Below are 19059 nucleotides of genomic sequence, written 5' to 3' on the forward strand. Positions count from 1 at the left end.
TCTTAATGTATGATTGCCATCACCTGTGGTGAAACACCTTTCTTAGCAATTAACCTGTTTAACACAGATGAAGGTAATCATGCATTAAGAGGAAAGTCCAGGAGCAGAGCATTGTGTCCCTCCTGGAGAAGGTTATGTTGGGAGGTATGCTTTCAGGATTGATATACGCATACAGTACATCAGTTTTTATAGTGGTTATCCTTGCAGAGATGGCCTGCTGGTGTAATTGAGGTATAACAGCTGCATGACCACACAGCAGCAAAGCCTAAAATAAAAGTTTCTTTATATGAAAACGATCAAATGTGGAATACGGTAATGAACGGTTGCTCTGCCGAGACACAGCCGGGCAAGCATTTGAATCTGTATGCATACACAACCACACATGAAAAGAAAGTATTGCTGGGAGCACTAAGACGTCCTTTTTTGATTATTATAAAATATAACTTTTAATGATTTTGCTAATAAAAAGGTGAAATATTAAAATGTTAGCGACAGATGTGAGAAAGATAAAGAAATTGGAATAAGTGTATTAAAACAGTGTCGGACCACTGCCTCATTAAATTCTTAATTTGCAGGGATACGATGTCCCTGTGTGTTTTTTGTATATTTGTGCAAGTACAAAGAGAGGTACTTGTGTAATATCTGGGCGCCCGATTTGTTGATTGCATGCCTTAACTTAAGGCATGCAATCAGATGCGATGGGACCCGATTTTTCATTGGGTCGGAAAAACCAGTCGCATCGCATGCGACTAAATCGCATGTGATCGACCCGATATTTACATTGGATCCAATGTTAAATGGTCCCTGAGACCCCATTTTAATCGCTGCGCTTGCCATGCTTCAGGCTCGGTGCGCTCGCCACACTATATAAAATCAACTCCATGCCAACGTGGATAGTGGGGGTATGAAAAGGGTGGGTATACAATTAAAAATGGGGTCTGGGGGGCATTTAACATTGGACCCAAAGTAAAATTGGGTCTCAGGGACCATTTAACATTGGATCCAATGTAAAAATTGGGTCGATCGCATCGCATCGCATGCTATTTTGTCGCATGCGATGCAATGCGACCGATTTTTCAGACCCGATGAAAAAATCGGGCGCCCAGATATTACACAAGTACCCAAATAGATAATGATATACACCACCCTTCTCTGTGTGTCTTTAATGTACTTTTATTATTATTTTATAACCAATACACTTTAATTCAGACACAGTGAGAGTGTGTATTCTTATTTTACTTTTTTACCACTGTAATATTTATTTTTTTGCAAAATTGTCAGATCTCACACTATCATACACACCATACAATTGATAGATTCAATTTATTTTGTATATTCTTGTTAATTTCTTAATAGAGGAGTCTCTGATGTGTATGTATGTTTTTTAAACAAAGTTGCCACAGTGTGGAGTGTGTACAGGTCTCCCCTGAGGAATAAGCAGCTTTTGTACATTATGTGTATAATACGCATACTTGCCTACCTGACCCTCCCCATGCGGGAGAATATGCTGTTCCTGGACTTCCCTGGTAATGTATGATTGCCATCACCTGTGGTGAAACGCCTTTACCTAGCTCCCCACAGGTGATGGCAAGCATACATTACCAGGGAAGTCCAGAAACAGAGCATTTTCTCCCGCATGGAGGCCACAAAGCAGTGTGCGCTGGGCAGAGGAGAAGAGCTGCAGCTGCTGCTGTCAATTAAGGGGAGGGGGCCCTGGGCCCTGGGCCCCCACTGGGCCCTTCCATCAGACTTTGGCCTGGGTAATTTGTACCCCCTACCCCTTTCTCTCGGCACCCCTGATAAAACCACACAGTAATGCCCCTTACACATGACACACATTATTAATGTCATACCAACCATACAATTCGTAGATTGATAGTTCAATTTATTTTGTATATTCTTGTTAATTTCTTAATAGAGGAGTCTCTGATGTGTATGTATGTTTTTTAAACAAAGTTGCCACAGTGTGGAGTGTTATCACTTGTACAGGTCTCCCTTGAGGAATAAGCAGCTTTTGTACATTATGTGTATAATAGGCATACATGCCTACCAGACCCTCTCCATGCGGGAGAAAATGCTGTTCCTGGACTTCCCTGGTAATGTATGATTGCCATCACCTGTGGTGAAACGCCTTTACCTAGCTCCCCACAGGTGATGGCAATCATACATTACCAGGGACGTCCAGAAACAGAGCATTTTCTCCCGCATGGAGGTCACAAAGCAGTGTGTGCTGGGCAGAGGAGAAGAGCTGCAGCTGCTGCTGTCAAGTAAGGAGAGGGGGCCCTGGGCCCCCACTGGGCCCTTCCATCAGACTTTGGCCTGGGTAATTTGTACCCCCTACCCCTTTCTCTCGGCACCCCTGATAAAACCACACAGTAATGCCCCTTACACATGACACACATTATTAATGTCCTTATTACCATCATGTCCCTTACACATTATGCCAACCTTTATTAATGCCCTTCATACACATAATGACACAGCATAATGCCCCTTACACATATGTTGCACATTATTAATGCCCTTATACACATGACACACATAATGCCCATTACACATATGTTGCACAATATTAATGCCCTTATACACATGACACACATAATGCCCATTACACATATGTTGCACATTATTAATGCCCTTATACACATGACACACATAATGCCTGTTACACATATGTCACACATTATTAATGCATTTATACATGACACACATAATGCCCCTTACACATATGTCGAACACTATTGCACAACCAACCCACCCGCAGACAGCACTCACACAGCCGCTAACACTGTGACCTCTGCTTGGATACAGATGTTTCCTCATACATCTTGCCTCAATAGGCCATGCAGCTCCTGGCCAGTTCTGCTAATGTTGGGTGCCTTTTTTGCGAAAATTTGTCTTATTTGCATTGTTATGACCAGCACACAAACAAGGAGCTTCCCATGATTAAAATAATATGCGGCATGCCTATATTCTGTGTGCCACTGTGGCTGTACCTGCATACGGAATGCTATGTTACAGTGATTTCCATGAATACACTATTTCATATGCAGATACAGCCTCACTCACACACAGAATGTAGGCATGCTGCATATCATTTTAATCCAAATGCCCTAGGCAATTGCCAAGTTTGTCTATGCCTAAGGCTGAGTGTGTGTATTTGTGTGTTAGTGTATTTGCCAGTGTGTTTGTGTGTGTATGTGTCAGTGCCCGCAGCTCCCCTGCACCCAGGGCCACCATGAAGGTATTACAGACCACAGCATGACGGGAGCACAGCCCTAATACAGCACTTCCCTCCAACCACCGACATCGGTCGCTCCCCCTATCATCATTACTTTGGTCATGGTAGTGGGACATCACAAACCACCTGGACTGGCTAAGCACAGAAACAGAAGGGATGCAGTGATGTCTGGCTGTGAGGGAACTTCTGTCAGCAACACAAATGCTGCAGGTACAGGTACAGGTATAGGTTGTACAGGGATCTCAGCCCCTGCTTCTGCATCTCGCTATCCCCTCCATAGCACCCTGCGTCGCTATCCCCTCCCTAGCACCCTGTGTCTCTCTCTATCCCCTCCCTAGTGCCCCATCTCTCTCTATCCCCTCCCTAGCACCCTGTGTCTCTCTCTATCCCCTCCCTAGCACCCTATCTCTCTCTATCGCCTCCCTAGCTCCCTGCATCTCTCTCTATCCCCTCCCTAGTACCCTGCCTCTCTCTATCCCCTCCCTAGTGCCCTGCATATCTCTATACCCTCTCTTTCTTCCTGCCTCTCACTATCCCCTCCCTATCTCCCTGCATCTCTCTATCCCTTCCCTATCTCCCTGCATTTCACTAATCCCTTCCCTATCTACCTGCATCTCTCTATACCTTCCCTATCTCCCTGCATTTCACTAATCCCTTCCCTATCTCCCTGCGTCTCTCTCTATCCCCTCCCTAGCACCCCGCATCTCACTATCCCCTCCCTAGCTCCCTGCGTCTCTCCATCCCCTCCCTAGCACCTTGCTCTTCTCTACCCCCTCCCTAGTTCCCTGCATCTCTCTATCCCCTCCATTGCGCCCTACGTATCACTAACCCCTCCCTAGTGCCCTACATCTCATTATACCCTTCCTACAGTGGCGTAGATACTGTAAGGCAGCTACCGCTTGGGGGAGCAGGGGCTGCGTGGGCGCCGGCGCCCGGCACACACACTGACTGAGTCTGCAATCCTGCAGTCAGCCACACTGTGTAGAGCCTGGCTGCTGCTGCCCGTGCTGCCAGCCTAAGTACAGGCGAGTCGGCTTCGGCGCGGGCGTGGGCATCAGTAAAAAAAAAAAAAGAAATCCCTACTTGGGTGACGGGTGGGCGGTCGCATGGGAGGAAGGTCGGCAGCTGTCACCAGTGATCAGTGATCAGTGTGTCCAGCACCGCAGTGGGCGGGCGGACGTCGGTGATCAGTGTGTCCGGGCACCGGAGCGGCGGACAGCAGTAGAGCAGCGGCAATTACAACTTTAAAATAAAGTGTCAAATGACTGCACGGCTATTGATTGGCTTAGATAGAGCACTCTCAGCCTCCTTCCGCGGCCACTGATTGGCTGAGAGTGCTCTATCTCAGCCAATCAAGAGCCGGAGAGTCATTTGACACTTTATTTTAAAGTTGTAATTGCCGCTGCTCTACTGCTGTCCGCCGCTCCGGTGCTGGACACACTGATCACCGACGCCCGCCCGCCCACTGCGGTGCTGGACAAACTGATCACCGATCACAGGTGACAGCTGCTGACCTTCCTCCCATGCGACCGCCCACCCGTCACCCAAGTAGGGATTTCTTTTTTTTTTTTTACTGATGCCCGCACCAAAGCCGACTCGCCTGTACTTAGGCTGGCAGCACGGGCAGTGTATTGATGTATAGGGACATCTAGATGGGGAAGTAGTGATTATCAGAATTTTATCAGGATTTTCAGATTATCAGAATTTTTTTTTTAAATCTATAAATATATGTGTGTGTATATATATATATATATATATATATATATATATGTGTATATATATATATATATATATATATATATATATATATATATATATATATATATATATATATATATATATATATATATATTACACACACACACACACACATATAGCCTGGCACTCCACACAGTGTTCAGCCGCTTTGGTGCCCCCCGCAATGGTGAGGTACTATGTTCGGAAGAAGCAGTGGCACTCTGAAGTCTGATATACTGCAAAAATTATGTTTTTTTCCATTATAATGGGAAAAAAATGTCTCAAAGGACCAATGTTTTGGGGCCACACTTGCCCCTCAAGGTGACAAAGTTATGTGTGTGGCCCCGAAACGTTGTTCCTTTTGAGACATTTGTAGTTTGTGCATTAAATATACTTTTTGCCATATACCAAACTTCAGAATGCCACTGCTTCTTCCGAATATGTATATATATATTTCATTTTTTGGTCTTACCAAAATGCCATGGGGGGGGGGGGCGCCACAAACTTTTTGGCAGGGGGGAGCAAAATTTATAGTTACGCCACTGCCTTCCTACCACCCTGTGTCTCACTATACCCTCCATACCACCCTGCATCTCACTATCCCCTCCCTACCACCTTGCGTTTTTCTAGCACCCTTCATCTCACTATCGCTTCCCTTTGGCGCAACTAATTTGCCCATGTCTACGATGCACACGTGTGTACGCATGCATATGCCATAGACTTCTATGGAGTGAAAGCTGACTATGACTAGTTGCAGCACTGTGTTCACTGCAGGTTGCTGCTATGCATATACTCGTGTGCATGCATCGCGGCTGTAGATATGTGTATCAATGAATTACACGGACACCTGTGCAGCTTGAATCAGGTGCGTCTTTATTCCAGCTCTGGCTAACACTGACTGACTGTCTGGCCACCTGACAGGAAGTGAGTCACACCTGGAGACTACAAGTACCAAGATGCACGCATGCATCTACACCCCCCCTTTTAACTGGAAGGACATAACATGCATGGACAAGAACAAAAATGCAAACAAAGATAAAGATGCAAGGAAGACTAAACAATAAAGTCTTGAAATTTGGGATTGGGTTTAGACACCTGCCCAGACCTGGTGATGGTGTGTTGAGAACCCATGGAATTGTCCTCGGCAACTTGGGAGGGTTCTGCCTCCGGTATGGTCTCTGGGACGGGATCGTCCACATAATGTGAATTATCACTAACATTGGTTGCAGCAGTGGTAGGAACTGATGGACTCGGCTGTGCAGAGTTCTCCTCAGCCACACTTAGCAGGTGTTGGCGGTTGCGCTCATATAGGGCATTGTCAGCTTGTACCACATAGCTGTGTGGACGCTCTGCAGGTCTCTGCACCACTGCTACTCTATCGAAGCCCTGTTCAGTCTGTATGCGAACAGGCTGGCCTGGGGAGAGTGGTGGCAAGCGATGTGCCGATCTGTCATAGGATGCCTTGAAGCCTGCTCTGCGCCTGTTGATACAGTCGCGCACCTGGGGTTCCACTCTGGGTTGTAGAAGCTGCTTTGCTATTGTATGCACTGTGCGGGTGCGCCTAGCCAACAAACACTGTGCAGGGGAGGGTAGTCCATCTCTGGGTGTATTTCTCAGGTTGAGTAAAGCTAAATAGATATCTGAGCCATCTCGTGCACATTTTTCCATCAGGTGCTTTGCTGAACGGACTGCTCGCTCTCCCAACCCGTTGGACTGTAGATAGTGAGGGCTGCTAGTGATATGCTGAAGTCCCAAGTATTCGCAAACTCTGTGAACTCTCTGCTCTTGAATTGCATGGCATTGTCAGTAATTAGTTGCTGAGTACCATGTGCTGCAAAGTGCCTTTTTAGTTTTGAGATCAACATCAGGCTTGTGGTGGTGGTTAGGTAGTTTATCTCGAACCACCCTGAGTAGGAGTCAACAAGCACCATATACTCCTTCCCCCTCCATTCAAACAAATCTGCCGCAAGGATGGACCAAGGTAGGTCCAGGATGTCGTGGAGCAGCATGGGCTCCCGTGGCTGATGCGGGCATAGGGTGTTGCAGGGGGCACAAAGAGATACAGCCCTTTCAATGTACATAGAGGGCCAGAAAGCAGTTTCCCGGGCCCTGCACTTTGTGGGCTCTAGGCCTGCATGACCATGGTGCATGTGCTGTGTGTACGATGACTGCAGTGCAGCTAGGATCACAAAGCGGTGACCTCGCATAATGATGCCATCAGCTATGGTGAGTTCATCCCTCATGCAATAAAAGGGACGTAGGCAGTGCGGCAAGTCTCTGGAGGAGGGTGGCCAGCCATTGAGAATGACGGCAGCAAGACGTTGGGAGAGCTCGTCTGTGCTGGTGGCTGCACACAGCTCCTCCATCCGTTTGGTTGGAAGGACTTCCACAGCCATGACCTCAAACTCGTCCTCAGGGCTCCCTGAGTCAGTGGAGGGCAGAAATGCTCTGGACAATGCATCAGCAACATACATTTCCTTGCCAGGTTTGTAGATAACGTCCAAATTGTACCTTTGGAGCTTAAGCATCATGCTTTGTATGCGGGATGAGGCACAGTGTATAGGTTTCTTCAGAATAGTGATTAATGTCTGATGATCTGTTTCAATCGTGACAGGACGGCCATAGATGAAGTCATGGAAACGGTTGCAGGCAAAGACAAGTGATAACAGTTCTTTTTCAATTTGTGCATACCTGGTCTCTGTGTCAGTGAGGGCCCTGGATGCAAACGCCACTGGTCTGCGGTGCTGAAGGCATACGGCCCCAAGGCCATTCTGTGAGGCATCAGCAGCAAGGACAAATGGATCATGCACATTGAAATACTGCAAGACCGGCGGGTTTGTGAGCATAGTCTTCAGTTGATTGACAGCAGCTGTGTGTGTGTGTCCAGCCAACATCTTTCAGAATCCTGATGCAATAACTGCCGCAGGGGTGCAGTGGTTTTGCTGTACTGCGGGAGGAACTTGGACAAGTAATTGGTCATCCACAGGAAGCGCTGGAGTGCCAGTTTATCTGCTGGGAGGGGCATCTGCAAGATGACAGTGACCTTGTTCGGGTCAGGCATGACACCTTTGTTGGTGAGGACGTGGCCCACGTATGCCACCTCCGTAACTCTGAATCTGCACTTGTCAGGGTTAAGCTTGAGATTGAGGGCGCGAGCCCGTTGAAGTACCTGGTGCAAGCATTGATCATGCTCCTCCATGGTGCGGCCCCAGATGAGGATGTTGTCAATGATGATGTCACAGGGGTAGCCAGCAAACAGTTGCTCCATGCATCGCTGGAAGACTTCGCTGCCCGTGGTAATGCCATAGGGCATGCGGAGGAAGACCCCCCCAATGGGGGTCATGAAGGCAGTGAGTAGTGAAGAGGTTCTGTACAGAGGGATCTGCCAGAACCCGCACTTGGCATCCAGGGTGCTGAAGACGGTTGCACCTGGCATGTCAGCAATCACCTGCTCGATGGTCCGGAGCGAGCGGTACGGGCGTAGAAGTGCCTTGTTTAAGTGTACCGGGTCAATGCATAACCGTACAGTCCCATCCTTTTTAGCTGCGGCTACCATTGCAGACACCCATCGGTGCAATGACACCCATCGGCGTCATTCTGTGTAGCTCTTGGATAATTTTGTCCTTCATGGCAATAAGGACCCTGCGGGGAGCACAAACAGTGAGAGCAATGGAGTCATCCAGCCTCATGTGGTACATGATTGGTAGCTTTCCCAGTGTTCTGCAATCAAACAAATCTTGGAAGTATTTCACTTCAGGGACAGTCATTTGAATGGCGCATCAGGCCCCAGTTTTAACAGGCCTAGTCTCATACTGTCCGGGAGTCCAAGTAGTGATTTGACCTGTTGGTCCACAATGTGGAAGAGCAACTCAGCACGGGTGAACTGTATTCGCGTGGTGCCAAGTGTGGTGATGACCTGGCCTCCATATGCTATTAAGTTGATTTTGTCCTGTGGGTTGATCTGTGCAGCAGGGTCTAGCTCGCGTAGTTGTCTGCGTGACATGACGTTGCACTTGGCCCCTGAGTCTATCTTGACTGTGGCCACTCTGTTGGTGTATTTGGTCTTGAGTTTGATGAAGATCTCACCCCTCTCATCTGTGCGGTCGACACTGTCACAGACTGTTGTGCGGGCTGTGTCTTGCACCAGGTCTGTGTCTACCTGACTTACCTGCCTGGGTGTGCGGCTGTAGCGGGGCTCTGACTGCTATTTTGTGGGTGTCTAGTCTTTAGAGTGACAGCACCTGGCGAAGTGATTAAATTTGCCACATGCATTGCAGCGTTTATCATATGCGGGACAGTTCTGCCTGCCTGGCGGGTGCTGTGCAGCGCATTTTCCACATGAGGGTGAGTGGGGTGTGGTGGCCGCCATGACACATACTTCAGCAACCCCTTTTCAACTCCCTTGTGCCCTTTTCTGCCTGCTCATGGAGCATGATCCACTTCAGGATCCTCTCTGTTCTCTGCGTCCGCGTATATGAATGCCTCTGAGTTGTCCATGGCGTCTGTGCCTGCGAGGTTCAGCAGCGTGTATGCCTGTACCTTCTTTGACTTGTCTGATAAGCCCGCGATGCAGTACACGTGCCATTCTCTCTTGAATCTGAGCCAGTTGTCAGTGATGTGTTCGTCGAAAACCAGCGGATCAATCTTCCTTAGTCCATGTGCCATATTGATCCCGCTTCTGACACCATGTAGATGTGTGTATCAATGAATTACACGGACACCTGTGCAGCTTGAATCAGGTGCGTCTTTATTCCAGCTCTGGCTAACACTGACTGACTGTCCGGCCACCTGACCGGAAGTGAGTCACATCTGGAGACTACAAGTACCAAGATGCACTGCATGCATCTACAGCAGCATTGATAAGATTAATCTTTAGTGACGGTTCTAGGGGGCACCAGTCAAAATTTTGCCTAGGGCATCAAATTAGTTAGGGATGGCTCTGGTACAGTGTGTATTACAATTGTATGATTTCCTTCCTTTCAAATCAACATTGGTGTATCCAAATATATTTTGGGGTAAAAGGTAAAAAAGCTTCCTCACCCCTGGTCTACAGGGAACATTGTGCAAATTGTTAGATGCGTACAGATCTGGCTATGGGTCATTGGGTCGACACCTCAAATAGGTTGACATGCTTAAGGTCTACATGTTTGGAAGGTCAATACACGCATTAGGTCGACAGTGTCTGGGTCAACAGCCAAAAGGACTACATGTGTTTTTCCCGAATGTCGACATGGTCAACCTGGACACGTATCTCTGCGCTCACCATGCTTTGGGCACGGGGCCTCACTATGTTCAGCACACTATTCTATTCTTCCTCCATGCCCTAGTGGATGGTAGGGCGTGAAATACAGTACCACCTGCCAGCACATGTCGGCTCAAAAAAATAAATAAATAAATACCCATGTCGACCTTTTGACTGTCACCTTATGCTTGTGTTGACATTCCAACCATGTCGACCTTAAGCATGTTGACCTATTGCTGGTGTCGACCTAAGCCATGTCGACCTTAAGTGGCCGACCCAATGTATGTCGACCTTTTGTGTGTCGACCCAACGATCGTATACCACAGGTCTGTGCCAATAGCATATACATCACACATACTGTACATTAATACACATGGTTTAAAACATGTATCTTGACAGGGAAACATGCATTTGTTACTATGAATAAAATGACTATTATTGTTTGTTATACAGCCAGGGCCGGTGCTAGGCGCCGGAGCGCCCCAGGCAGGAGGGGTGCCCCGGCGCTCAACTGCTGGGGGGGGAGGGTGCGCGCTGTCTCTGCCCGGCCTCCGGGGGGGTGTGTGTTTTGCGATGTCTCAGCCCGGCCGCGGGAGGTGTGCGTGTGTCTGCCCGGCAGCAGGGTGTGTGTGTCTGTGTGTGTGTGGTGCATCTTCCCGGCTGCCGAGGGGGGTGGGTGGATGGGTGCTTGTGATACGGCCGCCGTGCTGCTGGGGGGAGGGGGGGTGTTCACTCACGAACACCTGCTCCTTCCTCCGGCTCTCCTGCTCCTGCGGTGGTAGAGCTTTCTAGCTCACTACTGCCCTCCAGTGGCCGGTGCCCTAGGCAAATGCCTAGACCTGCCTAATGGTGGCGCCGGCCCTGTATACAGCACCAGTCTTACAATGCTTTGCTGTAAAAAGAAAATGGAATCATTCCCATCTGCCCCTGTCCCTGTTTTCCAGAAACCGTAAAGGCTGCTGGGGCACCAGAATTCAACTATTTAGCAGAACAAAATGATTATGGCTATATACAACCTGGCCATAATTAGCAGTCTGCAGCAAGATGTGTGAGTGGCGGTGCCTCGCCGAGGTTCAGACCCTGTGGCGCTGCATTGTTACTGCCCTACTGCTCCTGCATTTGACTTAAAGCGTACATGCTGTAAATATGTAATACATTGGCCGGTTGTACTAGGACTGAGCATCGCGTGCCAACGCCAGCAGAAGTCAATAGGTCACCATGTACAAGGTTGACATTGGCAAAATGTCGACATGGAAAAGGTTGACATATGAAAAGTTCAGTATGAGTTTTTGGGATTTATTTTTTTAACTTTTTCATACTTTATCATGCTCGTGGATTACCATTGGGAACATTAAAGTGTGGGGAGGGCAGCAATAGCAGAGCGAGGCACCCGGTACGAAGCATGGCGAGGGAACCAAATTCACTAATTGGGTATCCATGTGCTCTGGTGTTTAACATTAACACCCATCATGTTGACCTTTTCATATATCTAATTTTTCCATGCCAACCTTTTGCTTATGTCGACCTTTTGTCAATGTTGACCTTGTGCATGTCAACATTTTGCTGTCAACCCTTTTATTAGGTGTTGCCAGAGATGGCTCAATGTTGTGTCAATCGAGAAGACTCCTAGATGCCTAACTCCAAGCGCAAGGAGGCTTTGTCAAAAAAGCTTATACCGCCCTCTGCTGTTCAGGAGTGAAGTAGCTGGTGGAGTCAAGGCAGTGCTAACAGTCGAGATAGGAATATGGCTCTTGATAAGCTAAGGAGTAGCATTGACCCCTGTGGGAAAGCACAAGTGCAAAGGGTCCCAGTCTGTGCACCAAGGTTGGCAAGATCAGATAAATATTTTTTGGGGACACCACTTTTTATATATACCATAGAACACCAGGGTGTTGGGTACTACACCATTAGGCAGGGTCACCATCGGGGGCAATTATCAGGACTATTTTGCTGGACACTCAAACAGAGAGGGGACCTATCTGCCACTGAATCCTACCACAGGGCTGGAGAGACAGAAGAGAGAGAGAGCACCAATGGGAATCATCATGCTGCATACTGGCACCAACTCTCTCTCCCTGTCTCCCTTTCGTTCCTCCTCTCTTTGGGCTTTATTCTAATTCACTCTAAAGCTGTGTACACATGGGTGCGATTATTGCCCAGAGATGGTCGCTGATGGAAAGAAACCTCTGCCGGGGGAGCCGCAGAGGTAATCAGCTGGTCGTAGGAGCAAGCTCCTGTGACCAGCGATTACAACGGGGCTGAAAACTGGAAATTTATCGCCGGGGCACACTCCCATCACTGGCAATATGGTCGCTAGCGACCATATTGCCAGCGATATCAGCCCATATCACTGCCGTGTGTATACGGCTTAAAGGTGCATACACACGGGGCAATATGATCGCTGGCAATACAGTATATTGAAAATTAAGATGAAAATGTCATACTGCCGGGAGAAGAGGCATTGGAAGTCGCTGGTCAGAGGAGCAAGCTCCTCCGACCAGCGACCATTCAGGGGCTGAAAACGGGAGCGCGCACCCGGCGATTTATCGCTTGTGCACACTCCAATAACTGGCAATATGGTCGCTCAGTGACCATATTTCCAGCGATATTTGCTATAATCGCCCCCATGTGTACTCACCATTAGAGGCAAATTCCTTCTCAGATGGACAAAACCATGTGCACTGCAGGTGGGGCAGATATAACATGTGCAGATAGAATTAGATTTGGGTGGGGTTTTTCTTCTAAGTGAGATCCATATTGCAGCGTAGAAATAAAGCAGTCAGTTAGTATCCTTGCACTGAAACAAAATAACTCACCCAAATCTAATTCTATCAGCACCTGTTACATCTGCCCCCCTGCAGTGCACATGGTTTTGTCCATCTGAGAAGGAATTTACCTGTAAGAGTGAACTAGAATAAGGCCCTATGTCTTTTCTTCTTTACCTTCCTCTCCTCCCTTCTCCCTTCCTCTCTCTTTCCCTCCTATTGCCTCTGCCTTTAATCACCCTCTGCTTCTCCCTGTAACAACTGCCTTTTCCTGTCACCCTTTGCTGTCAATCACTGTCTCTCCATCTCCCACTATCTGGCATCACTCAGTGCTTCTCCCTGCCACCCACTGCCTCATTCTCTGCCTCTCCCCTGCGTCACACTCACTATCACACTCTCTCTCATGTCATCCCCTGTTCTCTCTCCAAGACATCATCCTCTATCTGTCAGCCACTGCCTTTCTCTGCCACCCTTTGCTGTCACCCACTACCTATATATCTCACTATCTTTTCAAATCACCTCTCAACTGTCAGCCCTCTACCTGTCATCCACTCTTTCTCCTTGTCATCCTCAGTCACCCAATGCCCCTCCCCCTGGTGTTACCCACTACCTCCCCCTGTCACCTATTCCCTGGCATCACCCACTGCCTTATCTTGTCACCTACTGGCTCACTGATTGTCAGTATCTCAACCTGTCTTTCCTGCCTCACCCTCTCCCCTGAATCCCTTTCTCCACATCATTCTCCCTCACCTGTCACCCTCTGCCACTCCAAGGCATCACCCTGGCATGGATAATGGCATTCTCTTTGAAGCCATGCGCTAGCTGTGGGGCCACACCCACACAATTATCATCCACCACACACACACTTTTTCCTGTTTTGGAACAGGTGCCCCCTGGGTTGGTGTGGTGGACTGCTATCTGGCATCATTGTTGTTACACTTCATCCAACACATACTGTAGTACCTTTTCACTAATGTAACACTTTTTAACACCTTTATTACTCTCACTGATGCAACATTCTAGCATCAAGCTTCTATAGTACTTCATAAATTGTTACTTTTCACTAGTGAGATGCCCTGGGGAAGTACAGTTGTGCTGGCCTGGGACATAAACCGTAGCAATTTTGGCAACCTACTGTACCTGATGTGACCTGGCCATAGTAGCAAGGCCCATATTTTTTTGCTAAGCACCAGTGGCATAACAATACCTCCACAGCCCAAGCACTGGTGGTAGGGGTTTGGTGGGGGGAGCCAGTGCTCAAAGCGCAGGGTCTCTGTCTGCAGATTACTGTACATGGAATCTACTAAAAGTGTTCCTCAAAAAGGGTCTGTCAGTGGAGCACAGCGTGTACAGTCCTACCCAGAAGTACTAGATTCTGGAAGAGCTGGTGCACTGTGAGCATCTTACCCATGGCAATGAGCATGTATCTCCCTGGCAATGAGCAACAAAACCCTGGCCACAATCATGTAACCTCTGGCAATTAGCAGGTAACCACCAGGCAATGAGCATGTAACCCATGGCAATGAACAATCTGGTACAGTCCTACCCAGAAGTGCCAGATCTGGGAGAACTGGCGCACTGTGAGCACCTTACCCCTGGCATTGAGCATGTTACTCCCAGGCAACGAGCAACACAACCCTGGCAACAATTGTTTAGCCCCTGGCAATGAGCATGTAACCCCTGGCAATGAGCAATAAACCTCTGGCAATGATCATATAACCCCAGGCAATGAGCATTATTATATTATTATAATGTATGAGGGGATTGTTTTAGGCATTGGAGAGCAACCATCAATGGCAATGATGGCCAACCCTAGAAGACGTGTGGCCAAAATTTTGAGGAAGTGGCCTAGCGGCACAGGGCGTGGTATGTTCCTGCAAGGCCACACCCCATCTCTGCCGCTGTGGGGGCATGACTAGCAGCTCTCTGAGCTGCTGGCTATGTCCACAGCCCCTCAGGTTGTAGAATAGACACTGAGCACATGTGCACAGCATCTATTCACGGGTGACGAGGACGTTCCCACGAAAAGCGGGACAGTCGGGGGGTATGCAGTGGTATCTGATAATTATGCTCTATAATATAATGTGCTGACATTGGGATTAAAAACAGCAGTAGGAACAAAGAGCAGATGACTTGTAATTCACAATGTGTGTCAGGGTGCAGGTCATCTAATTATGGAATTAGTTTTTCATCATTAATGGTAAACTATTGAGCAGTCTCATCCCTACACAGTGGGCTGATAAGAAGCAATACACCCCACCACTTATCAGGTACATACTGGAGTTAATTGTGATAGTATGTACCTATAAAATTGGAAAGTACATGTCTCCCAATGAGAGCTGTCATTTGCAATATGACACAGCAGTTATACACAGGATCATATCAGCCATGCGGCCAGGGAAGATTTATTGTGGGCAGACATATACCCATTGCCTGTTTTGTTTTGTCCCCCTCCCGCCGCACCCCACCATTCTCATTATGCTGCAGTGTGCCCAATTATTCTGTCATTCCATCTCTGCAGTACAGCAACTCTGCCATCCAATGATGCTGCCATGGTTATAGGGCATGTTATACCTCTGGTGCTGCCCATGTCTACAAGATTTACCTGGGCCACTTTTAGTTCCCAATCAGCCCCTTGTTGTCTCTGCTGTCCCTGTCCCTGCTGTCACACTCTCTGTCCCTATGTCCCTGCTGTCACTCTCCCTGTTCCTGGTTTCACTCTCTCTGTTCCTGCTCTCTCTCTCTCTCTCTGTCTCTGTCTCTGTCATCGTTCTTTCCCTGTCGTTATTCTCTGTACCTGCTGTCCTCTCTCTGTCCTTGCTGTAACTTTCCCTGTCCATACTGTCACTGTCCCTGCTGTCAATGCCTCTGCCCCTGTGTCCCCCCTGTCCCTTTGTCTCCACTGTTACTCTTCCTGTTCTTTTGTCCCCGATTTCACTCTTCCTGTCCAGATTCCTGTTTTTTATTACCCTTTCCCTTCTGTCACTCTCTCTCTCTCTTTCCCTGTTTCCATGCTACTGCGCTGTCTTTCCCTGTGTCAGTGATGTCACTCTGTCTTTTCCTGTGTCCCCGCTGTCACTCTCTGTCCCAGTCACCCAGCTGTCACTCTCTCTTTGTCCTCACTCTCATTCTCTCAGCCAAACAGTCTTTTCACAGGTTTATTTTAAATTCTGCTGCCTGTCCTACCACCAGTGCCGCACCACCTGGACAGTTCTTCACCGCTAGCACACACCTTCAGAATTGGACCCAATATATTGCAGGTGCTAAAGAGCACCAGCGATGTGCGGCTGATGGGTCCGATCAGATAAATCTTTTGTGCAAAAGGTTCAATATTTAGGGTCTGACCCGATGCGCACAGGATGGCGCATTGGGTTGGATGTCTACTCATGCAATTTGTCCAATTTATTGGCCCGATCCATCAGAGCCAATCATGGTAGTGTATGGGGGCCATAACTATGTGTTATATAACAAAATGGACCATATCAGTGTCCAGTGATGGTTTACTTAGAAATCTAATGTTTTGAGATCTGCACATGTGCAGGAAGGGTCCTGTATAATTGCTTGCGCCTCTCCCTTTACAGCAGTCCATTTTAGTGCACTTGCCGGGAATTGGGCTTTTCTCTACAAACATCACTATATGGCAAAGATGAAGATGCACAAGATGCCCCAGTATGCTGATAGCACTGGTGGACGACCTCTGCTGAACGTGTTGACTGAACTCAGAGAAGAAAATGTGTAACAGTCTTCATCCTGTACTGGCAGAAGGTGTAGTAAAGAACCCATACACTATTTGATTTGGGCCCAAAATTACCCGATTGTGGTGGATTGGCCGAGAAATCGAGAGAAATCTGCCCAAATCAGATGTGTTTAACATCCGATCCAATGTGTGGTCCTATGCGCATTGGATCAGAGGTCGGAAGGGCAGACCATGAGATGGGTCAGAATCAGACCCATCAGCAGTAAATTGCAGTTGCTTTTTAGCACCTGAGAGTATTGCATCTGATCAGGTCCGTAGGTATGCACCGCTGGCACACACCTATAGTCTGAAGAGCGGAGAAGCGTCAGCGGGAGAGGCACTCTTCCTGCCCTGTGCCTCCGAGACCTTCCCAATCATCATGCCCTTCCCGACTACTGGAAGCTGTACAGAGAGGTTGCGGTAGCAACGGGCAGTGAGGAGATTTCAAAACTCCTATTCAAATGTTTATTTTTAAACCTTCTGCCCCTTCCACTGTCGCAGCCTGATGTCAGCTCCCTTGGAGTCCTTTACCTGCGATAAATTGCATGCATGTAAAAAAATGGCACATCAAGTACCAAATCGTGTATGAGCCCTCCCGGGAGATGCTGGGAGAGTTCAAGTAAAATTGGGGTTTTCAGACTAGTGTATTGGGCATTACATTGGACACAGGAGGGCTCTACTTTAATAATACATGAAAAAATAGCGATAGCACAAACTCACAAGGCAACACAAGAAACTCAATGTAAATAAATACCAAATACACATTTATACAAACTTTCACAACCTTTTTATCAGTGGGACTATAATGCCTAATTCCACTAACATGCTGGGTAACCTCTAGCATCTACCAAATACACCCAAGCCAACCCTATCCAAGCAAACTGCAGTCCTTGCCCCACTGAGATGCATCTACAGCTCAACTAATGTTCAGATATCTGATTTTTCACACTGTGTTGATTGAAATTGTAAAAATAAAGTGGCACATGGATGGGGGGGGGGGGGGGGGGTTTGGACATTAACTGGCATACTGAGCATTGAATATACGCAGCCCAGCAAGCAGGTCTAAATCAGGACCTCTGTCTGTGCATGGCCAGAAAATAGACCGCAAGCAGATTTCTTACTTTGACCTCCTTTAGGAAGATACTATAGGGTGAACTAAGGCAAGCCGAGTAATGTACAGTAGGAGGTGTTATTGTACTTTTTAAAAATGTGCAATAACCAGAAAACAAACTAATAAAAAAATGAATTCTTTGTGGGTAGTCAGCACCGAGTTTAAATTCAAAGACAAAGATGGCCATCGGCTTGATGCCCCAGCCAGTGGCGTAGCTACAGGGGTCGCAGCGGTCGCAGGTGCGACCGGGCCCCTGAGCCAGGGGGGCCCAACCCCCACCACCAGGACGATTTTGTGCAGTATGATTTGAAGGAACATAGTGAGCGCCGCTATGCGGCGCAGCACGTCTATTGTTTATTGACGTCATGACGCCGCAGCGTCATGACGCGACAGTGCTTGAGCCTCCGGCGCCCACATCCTTCCAGTCAGTGTGACTGTGAGTAGCGCTAATAGTGGGGGGAGCTGAGGTGACGGGAGAGCCTGGCAGATCATCACCTGGTGGGATCCTTCCTAGCCTGCCTTCTGTGCAAGTGAGTGGCCTGCTTCCTGCCTTGTCCTGCCTCCTGCCCCATACCCTCATGTATATGTATATGTATCTGGCGCTGGAGGGCATATGTACCTGGCACTGTGGGGCATATGTACCTGGCACTGTGGGGCATATGTACCTGGCACTGTGGGGCATACTGTATGTATCTGGCACTGTGGGACATATATATATCTGGCACTGTGGGATATATCTGGCACTGTGGGACATATATATATCTGGCACTGGGGTATATATGTACCTGGCACTGTGGGGCATATGTATCTGGCACTGTTGGGAATAATATGTAGCTGGCACTGTGGGGCATATGTAGCTGGCACTGTGGGGCATATGTAACTGGCACTGTGGGGCATACTGTATGTATCTGGCACTATGGGACATATATATCTGGCACTGTGGGGCATACTGTATGTATCTGGCACTATGGGACATATGTATCTGGCACTGTGGGGCATATTTATCTGGCACTGTGGGGCATATGTATCTGGCACTGTGGGGCATATGTATCTGGCACTGGGGGGCATATGTATTTGGCGCGCTGTAGACATAATATACTTGATGTATTAAAATATAAACAGACCGAGATTTTAATTTTGTTGTATGTAGGGGGGCCCCAAGCTAATCTTTCGCACCAGGGCCCATGAACCCTTAGCTACGCCCCTGGCCCCAGCGATCAGTTTGTG

Source organism: Crinia signifera, chromosome 1 (genome assembly GCF_055691185.1).
Source record: "Crinia signifera chromosome 1, ASM5569118v1, whole genome shotgun sequence".
Taxonomy (NCBI): Eukaryota; Metazoa; Chordata; class Amphibia; order Anura; family Myobatrachidae; genus Crinia; species Crinia signifera.